Source organism: Leptopilina heterotoma, unplaced genomic scaffold (assembly GCF_015476425.1).
Source record: "Leptopilina heterotoma isolate Lh14 unplaced genomic scaffold, ASM1547642v1 Lhet_187, whole genome shotgun sequence".
Lineage (NCBI taxonomy): Eukaryota > Metazoa > Arthropoda > Insecta > Hymenoptera > Figitidae > Leptopilina > Leptopilina heterotoma.
In genome coordinates this window covers 52567-68860 of record NW_025110906.1, presented here as the reverse complement: position 1 = coordinate 68860, position 16294 = coordinate 52567, and the positions used below count along the sequence as shown (strand labels likewise).

The following is a 16294-nucleotide window of genomic DNA, read 5'->3' as shown; positions in this document are numbered from 1 at the left end:
TATTTATTGTAAATTTTCCTCGAAATTTTAAAGACGATCGAATGTTTAGATGAATGAAATTTTTTTTTCTTTTGGTTTGAATTTTATTAAAAAATATTGTTTTTTAGAATTTGAAAATTAATTTAATAATTAAATGATTAATTTTTAACTCAATCACAGAGTTCATTCACCCCACTTTATGGGGTGAAAAAGACACTTTTTTTATCGAAATATAAAAAAAAACATAAAAATATAAAAAATTAAATGGAAATATAAAAATTCTTTTTGAAATTTCGTTACAAATAATAAATAATAAATAAAAAATTAGTAATAAATAATAAATAGTAAAATAGTAAATATTAAATAGTAAAAAGTAAATAGTAAATAGTAAATAGTAAATAGTAAATAGTAAATGAGAAATAATAAATAGTAAATGAGAAATAATAAATAATAAATGAAATGAATAACAAATTATTCAGATATGTCGAATATTGAGGTTGCACCTGTAATGTACGCATCAAAAATTTTCAATGATTTATTTAAACAATCACAATATTTTGTTCTCTGGGGAATTATTTATTACACTTTTGACCGCAAATTAAATGCAACTCGCAATAATTTACATATTGGTTTCATATTTTAATATCGCACAATACTTCAGATTCGGATTTCAGTAAAATTAAAATAAAATATGTAATCAAAGTTAGCGCCTGATGCTCGTGTATTTCGAGACTATTATTAATAATTTTATCACAATTGAAGCGAAACTGGAAAAAATATGCGAGTAAATTTTTAGAAAATAAATACACTTTTTCGTTTGGAATATTTTATTTTTATTTTGAATGAAAACAATCTTTTAAAGATTTTTTTATTTGATTTATTTCTTTCCTTTATTAATTAATTTATTTTTTTGATTTATTTGTTTTGGTGTTTGATTTATTAATTTGATTAATCAATTAATTAATTTATTTATTTGATTAATTTATTTGATTTATTATTTAATAATAAATTGTTATTTATTATTATTTACTTATTAATTATTATTTATTATTTACTTATTAGACAACAAATTCCCAAGATCTTTTCATTTTAAAAAAAGGAAAGTTTGAATAAGAAATTATTTTAACTTTAATTTCTTTTCTTTTTTGATAATTACAATCAGTATTGCGGAGAAGTAATAAAATTATAATTGCAATAATTGAAAAGTAAATAAAAATTTAATAACGCGTACAACTTTTTTTCTACAATTAAAAATGAACAATGAACGTGTGTTAATGACGAATTTTACGTAAGGGGAAAAACACTCGTCTATTTCCGCATGTCTAATTATCGTCATTACACACCTGATATATTGATGAATAAGGTTCTGAAAATTATCATTAATTTATATTTACTTATATCTATTTTGCATTTGAGGCGCAATTATTGTTTGTCCTACTCAATAAATTTTTTATTCTTTAAGGGCAGATAGAAAACCACTTTTTTGCAGGAGTTTTTCTCTCATATACCCTTAAGGTATTATTAAAATGATTATTAAAGGACTTAAATTAAATTTTCTTACTTACGAAGTAAATAAATCTATTTTTATTGTTTACATTTTATTTTTATTGTTTAACATTTATTTTTATTGTCCCTGTTGTTTAGTTAACATTTTCCTATACAGTTCGAAATGCTAAAATGAACGAAATTCAAAATTTGATGTCCAAAGTGAAAACCTAGTAAAAAACCTTCAATTTTAAAAATTTTTGACAATAATTTCTTTTTAAATAACATTATTATTTAAGAACTATCATAAAATAATTATTTATAAATCATTTCATGAATAATTTTACTTAAATATTGCAAAATTAATTCAATTTTAAGAGTTGCGTTTACATTTTTCATAAATAGATAAACTTCAAACGGTTTCAATTAGAAATTCTATAAAATTTCAATTTTTAATGAATTTAATTAGAAAAAATAATTTTTTTGAATATTTTTAATAATTCAAATTCTTCTGAAATTAAGTAAATTAGTTCAATTAATATTTAATTAATTATTAAAAATAATGGATTTAGAGAAAGAATTTTAGTTAAAAAAAACAAAAAAAAAAAAAATTTGGAGAAATTACAATTAGTTGCAGAAATTCAATTATACTTTCAAAAGTAATAAAATTCCTCGTAGAAATTCAATTATGTTCAAAAATTTAAAAAAAATTGTCATCAAAATGTCAATTATCTTTATAAGTAATAAAATTCTTCTCTGAAATTTAATTATTTTCAAAAATTTTAATAAAATTCTTGTCAATATTTCAACTATTTTCGAAAATTTTCCTCACTCAGTGATTTTCATAATCTTTTATTTTAATAAAATTATCAAAAATAATTCATTTATTTAAAAAAAATTTTTTGATAAATTTCTACGCAAACATATTTAATTATTTTCAAAAATAATAAAAATTTCACAGGAATTCAATTGTTTATAAATTTTATATAAATTTCTTCGCAATAAGTCAAATATTTTCATAAATAATATACAATTTCTTACAAGGATTCAATTATTTTCATAAATAATACAATTTCTTACAAGGATTTAATTATTTTCATAAATAATACAATTTTTTACAGGGATTCAATTACTTTCATAAATAATAAAACTCATCGCAGAATTTCAAATTATTTTTAATACAATTTGAATCGAATTCCTCGAAAAATGTAATTATTCTTAAGGTGGGGGGTCAATTTTCCCAAAAATTTTTTCCCAAAAAAAAAAAATAATCCAACATTGTCCACCAATCTGTTCGAACTAGAATTTATTTTAAAAAAATTTCAAACTAGAATTTACTCAAATTATTATTTTTCAAACAAAAATTTATTGTAACTATTATTTTTTCTATTAATTTGTCGAACTAGAATTTATTTAAACTACAATTTTTTTAAACTATTATATTTTCAAATTACAATTTATTAAAAGTATTTTTTTTCAAACTAAAATTTATTGAAACTATTATTTTTCGAAATAAAATTTACACAAATTATTGTTTTTATTAGTTCTAACTAGAATTTATTCAAAAAATATTTTTTCAAACTAGAATTTACTCAAACTATTATTTTTTCGAACTTGTTACGTATTTACAATCACTTGGCCATTACGTTCGAATGTGATTATTTACTACTAATTTGTCAATAAAGATACATTTTGGAAAAACTATAACATTGGGAAAAATTTTTGGGAAAATTATTTTTTGGAAATAATTGAATTTTGAAAAGGTTTCAAATTCAAATCTGTGAAAATTGGATTTTTTTTACTTTTAACTAACAACTCTGAAGAATTAAATGTTTTTGAAGAATTTTAATGCAATTTTTGTTTTGAAAATATTAAAAAATTTTTTTTTCTAATACCTACATATTTAATTGAAGAATTTACGAATAATTGAAATTTCATAAAATCTAATTGTAAACAAATGAATTTAAAAATTCTGGAAGAACTTTTTTTTTTAAATTATAAAAAATATTTTATTTAAAGAAGAATTTTAGTTAAAAACACTAAAAAAATTAAACTTTACTGAAGTTATATGGAGAAAAATATAGAGTAATTTTTACTATTTTTACAGTAAAAAATTTCCGGTAAAGCATTTCTGGTAATTTTTACTACTTTTGAAATAAATTTTTCTACGTTCGAAGTAGGTACATATTTGTAAAAATTAGTAAAATTTATTTCGAACGTAGCAAAATTTACTCTAAAAGTAGTAAAAATTACCAAAAATGCTTTACCAGAAGTTTTTTTACTTTAAAAGTAGTAAAAGTTCCTTTATATTTTTCTCCGTGTATAAATGATTACAGAAATTAAATTATTTTCAAAAGTTATAAAAAATTTTTCGCAGAAATTCATTTAATGTTCAAAAATTGAAAAAAATTCTCGTCTAAATTTCAAATACCTTTATAAATAATGAAATTCTTCTCCAAAATTCAATTATTTATTTTCAAAAATTTTACAAAAGAATTCAATTATTTACAATTTTTTTTTATAAATTTCTTCGCAATAATTCAATTATTTTCACAGATAATAAAATTTTTTACAAGGATTCAATTATTTTCATAAATAATAAATTTCTGTTTAGAAATTCAATTATTTTCATAATTATTCTTAAAAATTTTATTACAATTTGTCGAAAAAATTCAATTATTTAAAAAGTTGTTGATAAAATTTTTGTATTAGAATTAAATTTTATGAAACTTTCGATTTTTCAATAAATTATTTATTTTTGTATTTAAATAATTGAATTTTCGTTGATTTTTCTAATAAAAATTGATTTAAAAATGAATTTTAGTTGAAATTTGAGAATTTTTTGAAAATATTTTAAATTAAAATTGAATTGAAATGATGAAAATAATTTTGAGGAAGTTACAGTAACAGCATTCTTATAATATAAAATAATGATTTCATCACTCGGTCATCTTTAATTATTATAAAACATGAAGAAAACGATCACGGTCATTTTCTTCTTGTTTTTTAATAATATTCTTATAAATTATTGAATTTCAAAAAGATTTAAATTTGAAATTTTTGACAATCTTAATTCCTATGGAAAAATAAAAATGATTAAATATTTATTTTAAAAAGATGTTATGGTCGTTTTTAAAAAATTTTACAATTAAAGAAATTAGTAAATAAATTTTAGAAAGTAATTTCAATTAGTCAAAATCTAAAATTATTTTTGTATTTCATTTAAGTATAATGTTTTCTCAGTGAAATGACTCTAATTTTTCATTTTTGATTTTTATTGCAGTCAAAATTCTTGAAAGTGACTCTTAGGTCCTCTATATTAATTTTTTCGATTACTTTTCTCTTATTTAAATATTTAATAAATTCAGCTGAGATTATTTAAGAAAGTTGAAAATATAATGAAGAAGGGCAGTAATGTTTTTTAAAATAATAATTTATTAAAATAGTTAATATAATGAATAAAATTAATGAAATTAATGAAAAATAAAAAATAGAATGTTTTATTTATTAATTTATTAAAAAAGTTAATATAATGAATAAAATTAATGAAATTAATGAAAAATAAAAAATAGAATGCTTTTGGAATAAATAACTTCTTTTTTGAAATTAAAAAATATCGAAAATAGTTTATTAGAATTTTTTTTTTTTTTTTTTTTTTTTGAAAATGAGTTACTTAACAAGGGAGAAATAAAAATACAGAAACAATACTGCTATAATACGGTGATTCCATTAAAATGCAAATGATGTCTGCGCTCTAAAAATGCCAGAACGAGAATAGAGCAACGACTACTAGAAAAAATAATAAACGAAATTAGTTGCATACCTCTTGTATTATACTACGTAGGAATAATATTTTTCTCTCGCATAATCTCGACTCGTTTTGCTTATATTGAAATTGTTTACTAAATTCATCATCTATGCAGTATACTTACCATAAATGTCTGTACCATTGAAATTTATATACACACACCATACAAGTATTGAATTCCCCACATTTCGAGAGAGTTAGCGTGCTACGATGTATTTTCCTGTGTGCATGGCTAAAAATAAATTATCAAGCTAGAAATAGTAATCCAGTGTGTTATACATATTGGCGCGCACACCTGACAGAAAGTGCATCGACCTGAATTCCTCTCTCTCTCTTCTCTTTCTCTTTTTCTCTCGAAACGCAGAATCAACCCTGCTCCTGAACCGCAGAAAGACGCTTTTCCCGAATCCCTGGCGCATCTCTTGAAGAACATTCGAGAAGAAATTTCAAATTTCCTCGAAGGTTCTTCTCCCTAGGTTTTTATATATTTAAAAGTTTCACGTCTCTAAACTATCGGGAAACATTTTCTCAGAAAAGAAAAAAAATATCCACTAAAAGTTTTTAGCTCAAGTTTCTTCGAAAAATTTTCATCGAGAATTTTTTTTTCTCTTTTTTTCAAGTTTGACAGAATTTTGTTCTTGTTTAAATTATATTATTTCGAAAATTGTGAAGATGAATTTTTTAAAAACTTTTTTTTTTCTCTACTTTGATAAAAATAATTTTTTCATGTTTCTTCAATATTGTAATTTCGAAAATTGTGAAGAATTTCCTTCACTTTTTGTTATTTTTCTAATTTAACAAAATTTGTTCTTGTTTATTTATCGATTATAATTTCAAAAAATGGAAGAATTTTTTTACTTTTGTTTTCAATTTGACAAAATTTGTTCCTCGTTTACTTTAAACTATTACTAGCAATAGGCTAACAAATTAGAAAAAAAGAACTCAAGACACGTAAAACCTAAGAGAATTCCTAATTTCTTTGAGAATAAAATTCTTTTCTGCACTTAATCTCTTTTTTAAATATTAAAATTATTTTTATTATTAAATTTTTATTAATTACAAAATTATTATTATTATTATTATTATTATTATTATTATTATTATTATTATAGAAAAATTATTATTTTGAATACTAATTTTTTAAAAGAGAAATAATTGACATTTTCTAATGCGTTTTGGAAAAAGAGAAGAAAATCAAGAAACGAAAAAATAGTTCAAAATCCAAATTGAAAGCCTCTTCAGTAAAAGAAATTTTTTTCCTAAATAATTATTCGGAAACTTCTATTAATTATTATATGAAGAAATAACTATTATAAATAATTAAAATAATTATTAATAATCGGAACAAAAAATTCTTTCCTTGCATTATTTATTTCTTGGTTCAAAATTTAATTTTCAGAATAAATGCGCTCGTAATAATTTATTGGAACATCTGGAGTCGAATGAAAAAAATTTAATTTGTAAATATTAACAAACTGTTTTGTAATTAGACTGTATACACACGACACGATATTATATAGGGTGCTGTTTAACAGTAGTGTCGTTCCTGTTCATTTTGAAATTCAATACAATACAAGGCTGTACGAAATGTGTTACAATTGACTATGTGGGAGGTAGATAAGGATAAAGAATGCCGAGTGCAATGAAATTCATGTAAGTAGCGTACAATACTTTTGCACCACTTTTATAAAAAAAAAAAAAAAATTATGTCAAAATTAATAAAACAAAGTTTTTTAATTAAATATTAAATTTCTTTTCATACCACTTTTCATTCTTGTCGATAAGAAAATTTTTTCATTCAGAAATTGTAAGAAAAGATAAAAAGAATATGTAAAAAAATGTAAAACTAGAAAATAGTCTATTGCTTACTTTATAATAAAAGTACCAGGGCGAGAATTTAATCTTAATTAAAGTTTTCATTTCGAAAACTTGAATATTAATTAACAGATAAATAAATTTATTGTAAAAATACTTAGATGGTAACAATAATACATTTTTTCTTTCTAGAATTTTTTTTAATACAACTAATTCTTTGATAACAGTAAGAAATTAATGTAAAAATATTTTTTTATTACGGAAACTTTATTTAATTCTGGGAAAAATTATTTAATTTATTAAAGTACAGTCATTTCTCGATAACTGAACTTTTAATGAATATTTATTATATTATATTTCAATATTTATCAGTTTTGCTCCTCGAAGAAACGATACTAAAAATATTTGATAATTAAAACCTTCGATAATTTGAATTTTGTTTATTATACCTAGAGATCCAGTTTATCGAGAGTCGACTGTATTTGTTTAAAAAAATACTATCTTTTTAAAAAGAATATAAATATTATTTGATTTCAATTTAATTTAATTAATAATCAAAAAATCATTCGAATATCGAAATAACAAAAAAAAAAAAATTTTTCTACATTTGAAGAGAATTAAAGATATTTTTCAATTTAGAACACATTTGTACTTTTATATTTACATATGTATATATGGAAAATCCAATTATATGCCATGCGAAACTGTAGTTTTTTTCGCAGATTAAAATACATGTGTAGTGGAAGCCTCATAAAAGCGGAAAAAATACACGTGAAGTCATTTAAATCTATTTACAGATATTTTTATGTCTTTTAAAAAAAAATTTTCTTCTCTTTTTAAATCCTCTCTTCCGGTGTTTATTGCAAATGAAATTGAAAAATTATTAATATCTTGTCCTGTTTCATTAAAAAAAAAAAATAAATAAATAAATAAAATGAAAACCAGAAAATATAATCTAGTTTTTATTCCGAATGTGAAGAATACTTTGTACAATAAATAAAAAAAAAATTGGTTTGTAGAAAATAAAAAATCCGTTTTTTCCCAAAAATATTATTTGAAAATTATAATCTTAAAAAAATAATTTTGAAAATGTAATTTAATATTTAAAATATAATTGAGACCGAAATTTTATTCTGACTGTGAAGAATAATTTACAAAAAAAAAAATAAGTAAATATAAAAATGAAAATAAATAAATTAATTAAAAAATATTCTGTAAAAAATAAAAAGAGCCGTTTTTTCACAAAAATATTATTTGAAAAATATAATTTAGCATATGCAATTTAAGAAATTAATTATAGTATAACTTAATTCAATATAACATAATATAATTTAATATAATTTAATATAATTTAATATAATATTGTAAAAAGTATAAAAGTTGATAAATGATTTTAAAAAAGTATAATTTTAAAAATATAATTTACCATTCGATAAAATTGTAAAAAGTATAAAAGTCGATAGAAAGTGAAAATGAAATCAACCCTTAAAAATTTGAAATTGATTGCAAATTTTCTTATACTGCTATAGGTATAAACCGGTGTGTCAGAGTCGAAGCGCGCATACTCTCTCGAAGTGGAAAATTCCATTCACAGTAAGCCATAGGCGTAACTAATTGCAATTTCAAAAAAGAATTGAAAATAGAATAAATTCCTTATTTTCCATAATTATGATACTTACTTCATTATTTAATAATACTATTCTATTCTGAATTCTATGTCATCATTTATTTATTTAACAATACTTACGAAATACTAAATAAAAAAAACAAATTCATTGCGAATTTTAATTTATTAATTTAATTGAAAAATTAAAGAATTAAAAATTTTTAATTCTACTTTCTAAATTTGAATTAGTAAATGTGTTTCATTTTAAAAAATAAATACTAAAAATTTCCATTATTTCCTGAATTTTTGTTAATGAAAATTAGTAAATTTTATTAATTTAAAAATTAGTACTAATCACTGATTCTAAATTAGTAGAAATTACTATTTGTTAGTAAAATTTACTAATTCAAAAACAAAAGGTCAGACACTAATTTAATTTTGTAATAACAATTTTTATAACATAAATTAGATTTAGTAAAAATATTTACTATTTTTTGAATTAGTGAAAATTTTTTGCTTTTGATTTAGTAAATTTTAATAATAAATAGTAATTTCTACTAAGCTATTAGTAAAATTTACTAATTTAAAACCAAAAATTTAGTCATAGTAGTAAACATTTTTAATAATTCAAATTTAGTGAGTAAATTGAAATTATAGATTTAAAAGTTATTAATTTGAACGAGAATTTAAATTATAAACTTAAAAGTTAATTTAAATATAGTTTTGCTTAGATATAAATTTATTTTTAAGAAATTGCACTATTCCAAAATTATTTTTCATTCCTTTTTGTCTTTCGTACAAAGAATTTGTCTTTTAAATATTTATAGAACTGCAAAAATCTACAAATAGAACTATAATAAAATTTTATGAATCAATTGGTCAATATTGGAAACTAAATTCTAAACATAAAAAAAAATTTTCGGAATTCTTGAGAAAATTTGTGGAATTTTTTACGAGGAGATATAATATTTTTAATGGTATATTTTTAAAAATAGTTGAGAAATAAATAAAAATAGAGAAAACTTATAAGTTGAGAAATAATAAAAATGAAAAGAAATAAAGTTATAAGTACCTAAAAATATGATTAGAGTTCTTTTTTTAAATCTCTTTTGTTTTTCGAAAATAGATAAAAATGTTTAAATAGAATTTTCCTATTTTGGTGCTTTATAGAATCTTTAATTAAATGGCCAATTATTAGAAGCCCCCTACACCTATAATCTATTTTTATTTAATGACGACAAAAGTTATTGACTTAATATTTTTATATTTATATGTTACAAATCAGTATTATATGCGCAAAAATAGAAGAAAAAAAATACTTCCGATCAACGTCATCATTATCAATTCAAAAACAATATATTTATAAATGAAAATATTTTTTGTCCGATTATTTTAATATTTCTTTTTTTAAAAAAAAATTGATATCTATACAGAAATAATTTGCAGCTGATTCGACGTGAGGTAATTATTAGGGAACAATAATAGACATTGATTAAACTTTTTTAACACTTCCTTGTTTTTTCTTTTTTTTTTTATTGGGATTAAAAAAGTTAGGTAATGATGGAAAAATAATGAATAAAATTTACAAAAAAAGTAATTTAAAAAAATAGTAACTAAAATGTAAAATTGTAGAAGTAATTCGAAATAAAATGTAACTAAAATTTCATAATAAAAAATACTTCGAAATAACAACTAAAATTGTTCAATATAAAAATATTTCGAAAAAATAATGACTAAAATTTACGAAAAAAGTAATTTGAAAAAATAGTAACTAAAATGTACAAAAAGTAGTAATTCGAAACAAAATGTAACTAAAATTTCTTAATAAAAAATTATTCGAAAAAAAAAAATTTCCTAATAAAAAAATACTTTGAAAAAACAACTAAAATTGTCCAATAAAAAAATAATTCGAAGAAAAAACTAGAATTTAAAAATAAAAAAATTTGTAGAAAAAATAATAACTAAAATTTACAAAAAATGTAGTAACTAAAATTTACTAATAAAAAAATAATTCGTATAAATAACTAAAATTTATAAAAAAAAGTAATTTAAAAAAAATAGTGACTAAAATTTACTAATGAAAAAATAATTCAAAAAATATAGTAACTTAAATTTACAGAAAAAAATAATTAAAAAAAATTAGGTCATTAGAATTTGCTGAATTAATTTGCACAATAATTTTTGTTTGTTAAATATTAATGACAGTTCATTACTTTTCATTTTTTTTACAATTATATTTTACATTAACATAAGCAATCGTGATGAATGAATCAACATTTGCATTAAAGTGAATCATTCCGGAAAAAGTCCGGTTCTGAAAAGCAAAAAAAAAAATAAATAAATAAAAATCTTGGAATGATTTTTATATTCACAATACGTGGTAGATTGATATAAATTCTTACAGTAAAAAAGACATATTTGAAAAATAATCCTAATTCTTAGTAACTATAAAAAATTTAAATATTATTCATTTCAAATGTTAATCAAACAAATAATAAAATAATAAAAAAGACGGTTCGTCTCTTTTTCAAAATTTCAATTTTTTAAATAAAAAATATTTTATTGTTTTTTAAATATAACGAAGCAAAATGAAATTAAATAAAAATAAGTCAAATAAATCATTTGGTTTAATATTTTCAAAAAAAATTGAAAAATTCGAATTATATTTTATTCTCGATTATTCTAGAGGAAATTATTTGAAATATTTTTCTCTTGAAATCTAGTTCAAGTTTTATTATTAATCTTATAAATTCATAGAGAAGGGGATAAAAAAATTTTTCGAATATATTTGAATAATAATTTTTCTGAATATTGATCTTCACGAGACAATTCATTATTCCAATGGAATTTTTTCAAGAGATTTTATAATAAATTAATTTTACGTACATTGTTTGTCAGATTACGTTTGAGTTACTTAAAAAAAAGGAAATAAATTAAAAAATAATTTGACTTTTAATTTCTATTATTATTATTATTATCATTATTATTTATTACAATATCAATTATAGTAATAATAAATTAGTGAATATAACTAAATTATAAAAAATTTTAACTATAATAATTAATATCAATAAAATAAATAAAAATTGCAAAATTCCGAAATCGAAATAGTTGAACAAACTACAGACAAATAAGTGCAATACAAATAGTAATTGCATTATTAATTGAACTACTTTCAACTGGAGAAATTTTTCAAATATACGTTTGCTTTTAATCGTAATTCTTCTCTGTAATTTATTTTAATAATAATTACATTCTTTATGCGTATGTAACATTTGTAGAAATAACTTGGAAATTGTTCTAATTTTTTTTGTAGGTACTTAATTACGTATTATTCTATAAAGTAATTCGAAGGTATAGAAAATTCTGGCGAAAAATACTGAAAATAGTTATAAAAATATAGTGAATATTTTTTTTTTTAAATTAATTATTGAAAATTATAAAAAATAATGAAAAAATAAGGAAATTTGAAAATTACGAATTAATATTTAATTGAATTGAAGTAAGAAAATTAGTGAATATGTCTATTGAGGGAAATTTCTTTTTTAATTATTCATAATGAAATAAAATATGCAATAAATAAATGACTCAATAAAGAAATGGAAAACAAAAGAATAATTGAAAGGAAGAAAATTTAAAAAAAATGTACGGATTAATTAAAAATAAGTTTGAAATTCTTAATTGAATTAATATATAGAAAATAGAGGAAATATTTGTCGAGAATTTTTGAAAAAATATTTTTTTGTAATTGAATTGAGTAAAAATGAAATTAAAAGAGTAATAAAATTGAGGATGCAATAATTGACTTTACGCTCGAATTTGTTATCTGATTATAGCAACGCCCACATGAGTCTCTCTTTCATTTCATTGGTCTATTTTTAGTCTCTATTCTATTCTATAAATTCGAGAGTAAAGACGCTTATTGCATTTATGAACTATAATTAATATTTGAAAGAAAAACTTTTAATATACTTTCGAAATTAATAAAAAAAAGAAATAATATTAAAATCAACTATTATTTAATACTTGAAAATATTTATTACTTTATTTTCTTCTATTCTAATTTTGATACTATTAAAAATAATAATTTTTCTATGTCATATTTTTTATATTTTTTTCTTCTTACTATTTTTTATAAATAAGTTACTAATAACACTTATTGTGTCTAAATCTAATTAAATCTAATTAAAATCTAATTAAAATCTAATTAAATTTTTGAAAATTTTTTTTTTATTTATAATAAATATTTAATTCAAAATGGAAAATTTATTGTTTAAAAAAAAGATCAAAAATTTTAATTTTCATAATTACATACAAAAATACGATTTTAAAATTTTTATTTCGACAATTAGACACTTAGACAACAAAAAAATCGTTTTGGAAATTTTTATTTTAACAATTAAGTAACAATGCATACATTTTATATTTTAAAATAATCATATATAAAAATTAATAATTATAATGTCTGTAAATATTGATAAAATTTCTTTCCACATTAATTTTAAAAATGTACAATTTTATTTTTAAATTTGTTTTGATTATTGATTTTTATTTTTTTTTTTTTATAAGAAAATTATATTGAAAAGAGAGATGATTTAAATTATTTCGTACAACAGGAAATTAAATTCATATAGTGAGATAAAAATTCTTAAAGAACTATAAGGAAATGATAATAATCAGGAAGTTGGCTTTGGTGAATATAATAAAAGACAAATATTACGTAAAGATCATAACTCATTTATTGAACCTGACATAAAAATCATCATGATACATAATAGTGATGAACCGAGGCAAGCTTTAAAAACACTATAGATATATTATTGTTTTGTTTATTATTTCTCGTGTACATCTCATGTGCATTTTTTTTTATCAAACGCTAACAGATTTATTCTACAAATGGAATGTGCACCTCACTCATCTCATTCTCTCGATTTTTTTCTTTTTTTTTTTTTTGAAAAAAATATACGTATTTGTATTTGTATTTTTACAGATTTTATAATAAAATATACAACCAAACGTAATTTTTGTAATTTTTTTTCAATTTTCTATTCTTTTTCATTTTTTTTATCATTTCTGTTCTTTTATTATTTCTGTTTTTTATTTGTATTTTTTATTATTTTTATTATTCATTGTTTCTATTTTTTATTGTTTCTATTTTTTAACGATTTTATTTTTGTTTCTACTTTTTGTTTCCAATTTTTTATTATTTATATTTTTTTTTATTTTTCATTTTTTTTATTTCTATTTTTTTATTTCAATTTCTTTATTTTAATTTTTTTACTTTAATTTTTTTATTTTCATTTTTTCATTTCCATTTTAAAAATAGAACACAAAGCAAAAGAAAATTATCTGAAATGAAAATTAATTTTTTAAATTGAAAAATTTACTTTTAATTAAAAGCGTAATTATCTCAATTAACAAAGTCCTCTTTTATTTTCTAAAAATAAACTCCTTTTTAAATAACGAAAATATCAAAAGTAGAAATTGAAATTTTTTGCTCTTCACATTCCCTTTGATATAATGATTTTCAAACATTTTTTTTCAAAACTAAAGTATAAAATGTTCCAGAAGAGAAATTGTTCCTAATTTTTTGTGAAAATCGAGAAAAATGAGATGGGAAAAGTTTTAGTAACAAAAATACTTCTATATATAATCTACAATATATATATAATATTGTCGAAAAAATAAATAACTAAGAATTAAAAAGTGGATTAAGCGAAATTTGAAACTACTTTAATAACATCTATTTATCAATTTTCATTTTGTTTCAAATTCCGCTGTTTTACAACATTATTTTCCTGGGATTTTGGCAGTGACATTCAATTGCCATGGATGAGGAGAAAACTCACTGGCCGATTTTTTTTCTAAACTCTTTTTTTTTATTCGAGAGAAAAATGAGAAATATAGTTTTGAAGTAAAAATAAAAATGTGAGGAAAAAAATTGAAACTTTTTTGTGTTTCGAATTTTTTTTTTCTTATTGTTTTTCGAAATGAACAAAAAAATGTGCCTTTTCGTTTCTCTTCAGCCATGCTCCAAAAATCAGCTCAAAATTTCCCGAGAGAGGTAATCACGAATTGTAAAATAGAAAAAATATCTCAAATAAATTAAAGCGAATCACACACACATACCGGGGACAAAACATTTCGAGGAGACTAATTCTGAGGAAAATTTTGTTTTCAATTTTTTTATTTATTTATAAGTTTTTTTAAACATTTTTTCTATTATTTACTATCAATTAATTATGAATTCATTTTTAATTAAATGTTCTTTTTGTATTGAATATTTTTTTGAATTTAATTTTTTTATAGTGAATATTTTTTAAAAATAATTTTTTTTTTAAATATTCTTTTTAAATTTAATTTTTTTTTGTATAGTAAATATATTTTTAAACTAATTTTCTTTTCAAAATGAACATTCTGTTTTATTTTAATTTTTTTATAGTGAATATTTTCTTTTAAACAAATTTTCGTTTTGCAATGAATATTCTTTTTGAATTTAATTTCTTTGTAGTGAATATTTTTTTTAAACTAATTTTCTTTTTGTATGAAATATTATTTTTGAATTTTTTTTTGTAGTGAATAATTTCTTTAACTAATTTTTTTTCACAATAAATATTCATTCGGAATTAAATTTTTTTGTAGTGAATAGTTTTTTTGAAACTATAACTGAATATTGAATATTTTTTTAGAATTTATTTTTCTTTTTCTATTGAGTATTTTTTTTCCAAACATTTTGAATAAAAATTTCTATTGAACAACATTAGTCTCCTTTTTTTGTTGTACAGTCCCTCGAATGGAGTCGATAATAAATAGGTCGTATCTTTTTTTTTTAAATCTCTCACTAACTCTAGTAACACCGCTTATTCAAATCAGTACAAATTATTCGACGAGACTCGCGGGATCGATTAAACCGAATTAAAGATATTTTTCATATATTTTTTTTTCGACAACAATTTTTAAATACTGTATCTTTAAAACGGTTAAATAAATCTGGTCCCGAAAAAATCTCGTTCAGCACCACGTTTTTTTTTTTTTTTTTAACATTCAACTGGCTAGAATAATTTTTTTTTATTCGTTTAAAGCAGTCTTTAAAAGCGGCAACTTGGAAATATAATCTTCATTTTTCCACGACACGTCCACGCGCCATTTGTATTTTATATTCCGATGTTTTCTCTCTCCTATTATCCGAAAAACAATTATTTCTCGCTTCAATAATTTTTCTTCTATTTTTTTTTGTTTTTTCCTTATTTTTTATATTTTTTTGATATAGTTCTTTCTATATTTTAAAAATATTTCTTTCCAAATTTATGAAATACTTTTTCTATAGTTTTTTCCATAATTAAATGTTTTTTTTCCGTATTTTTTCAATAATTAATTCTTCTTATAATTATTTTTCCACAAAATACATTTTTCCAAAAATTTTCTTTATTAATTTTTCTCTGAAGTTTAAATTTTCGAACGTTTAAATTGACTTAAATAGAAATTATTTACCTAAGGCAAATAAATATTTTTTTATTTGATAACAGATTGTTAATTTGAAAAAAAATAATTGTTAATTTATATCAGAAAAATTAATTTTTTTTAGTGTCAATATTTATTTT

At 19.9% G+C, this 16294-nt stretch overlaps 1 protein-coding gene across 2 annotated transcripts in view; it reads left to right on the top strand.

Annotated features, from left to right (window-relative positions):
- LOC122500487 (glutathione S-transferase 1-1-like) overlaps positions 1 to 16294 on the top strand; it is an 89136-nt gene that overhangs the window by 38641 nt on the left and 34201 nt on the right. The window lies entirely within an intron of this gene.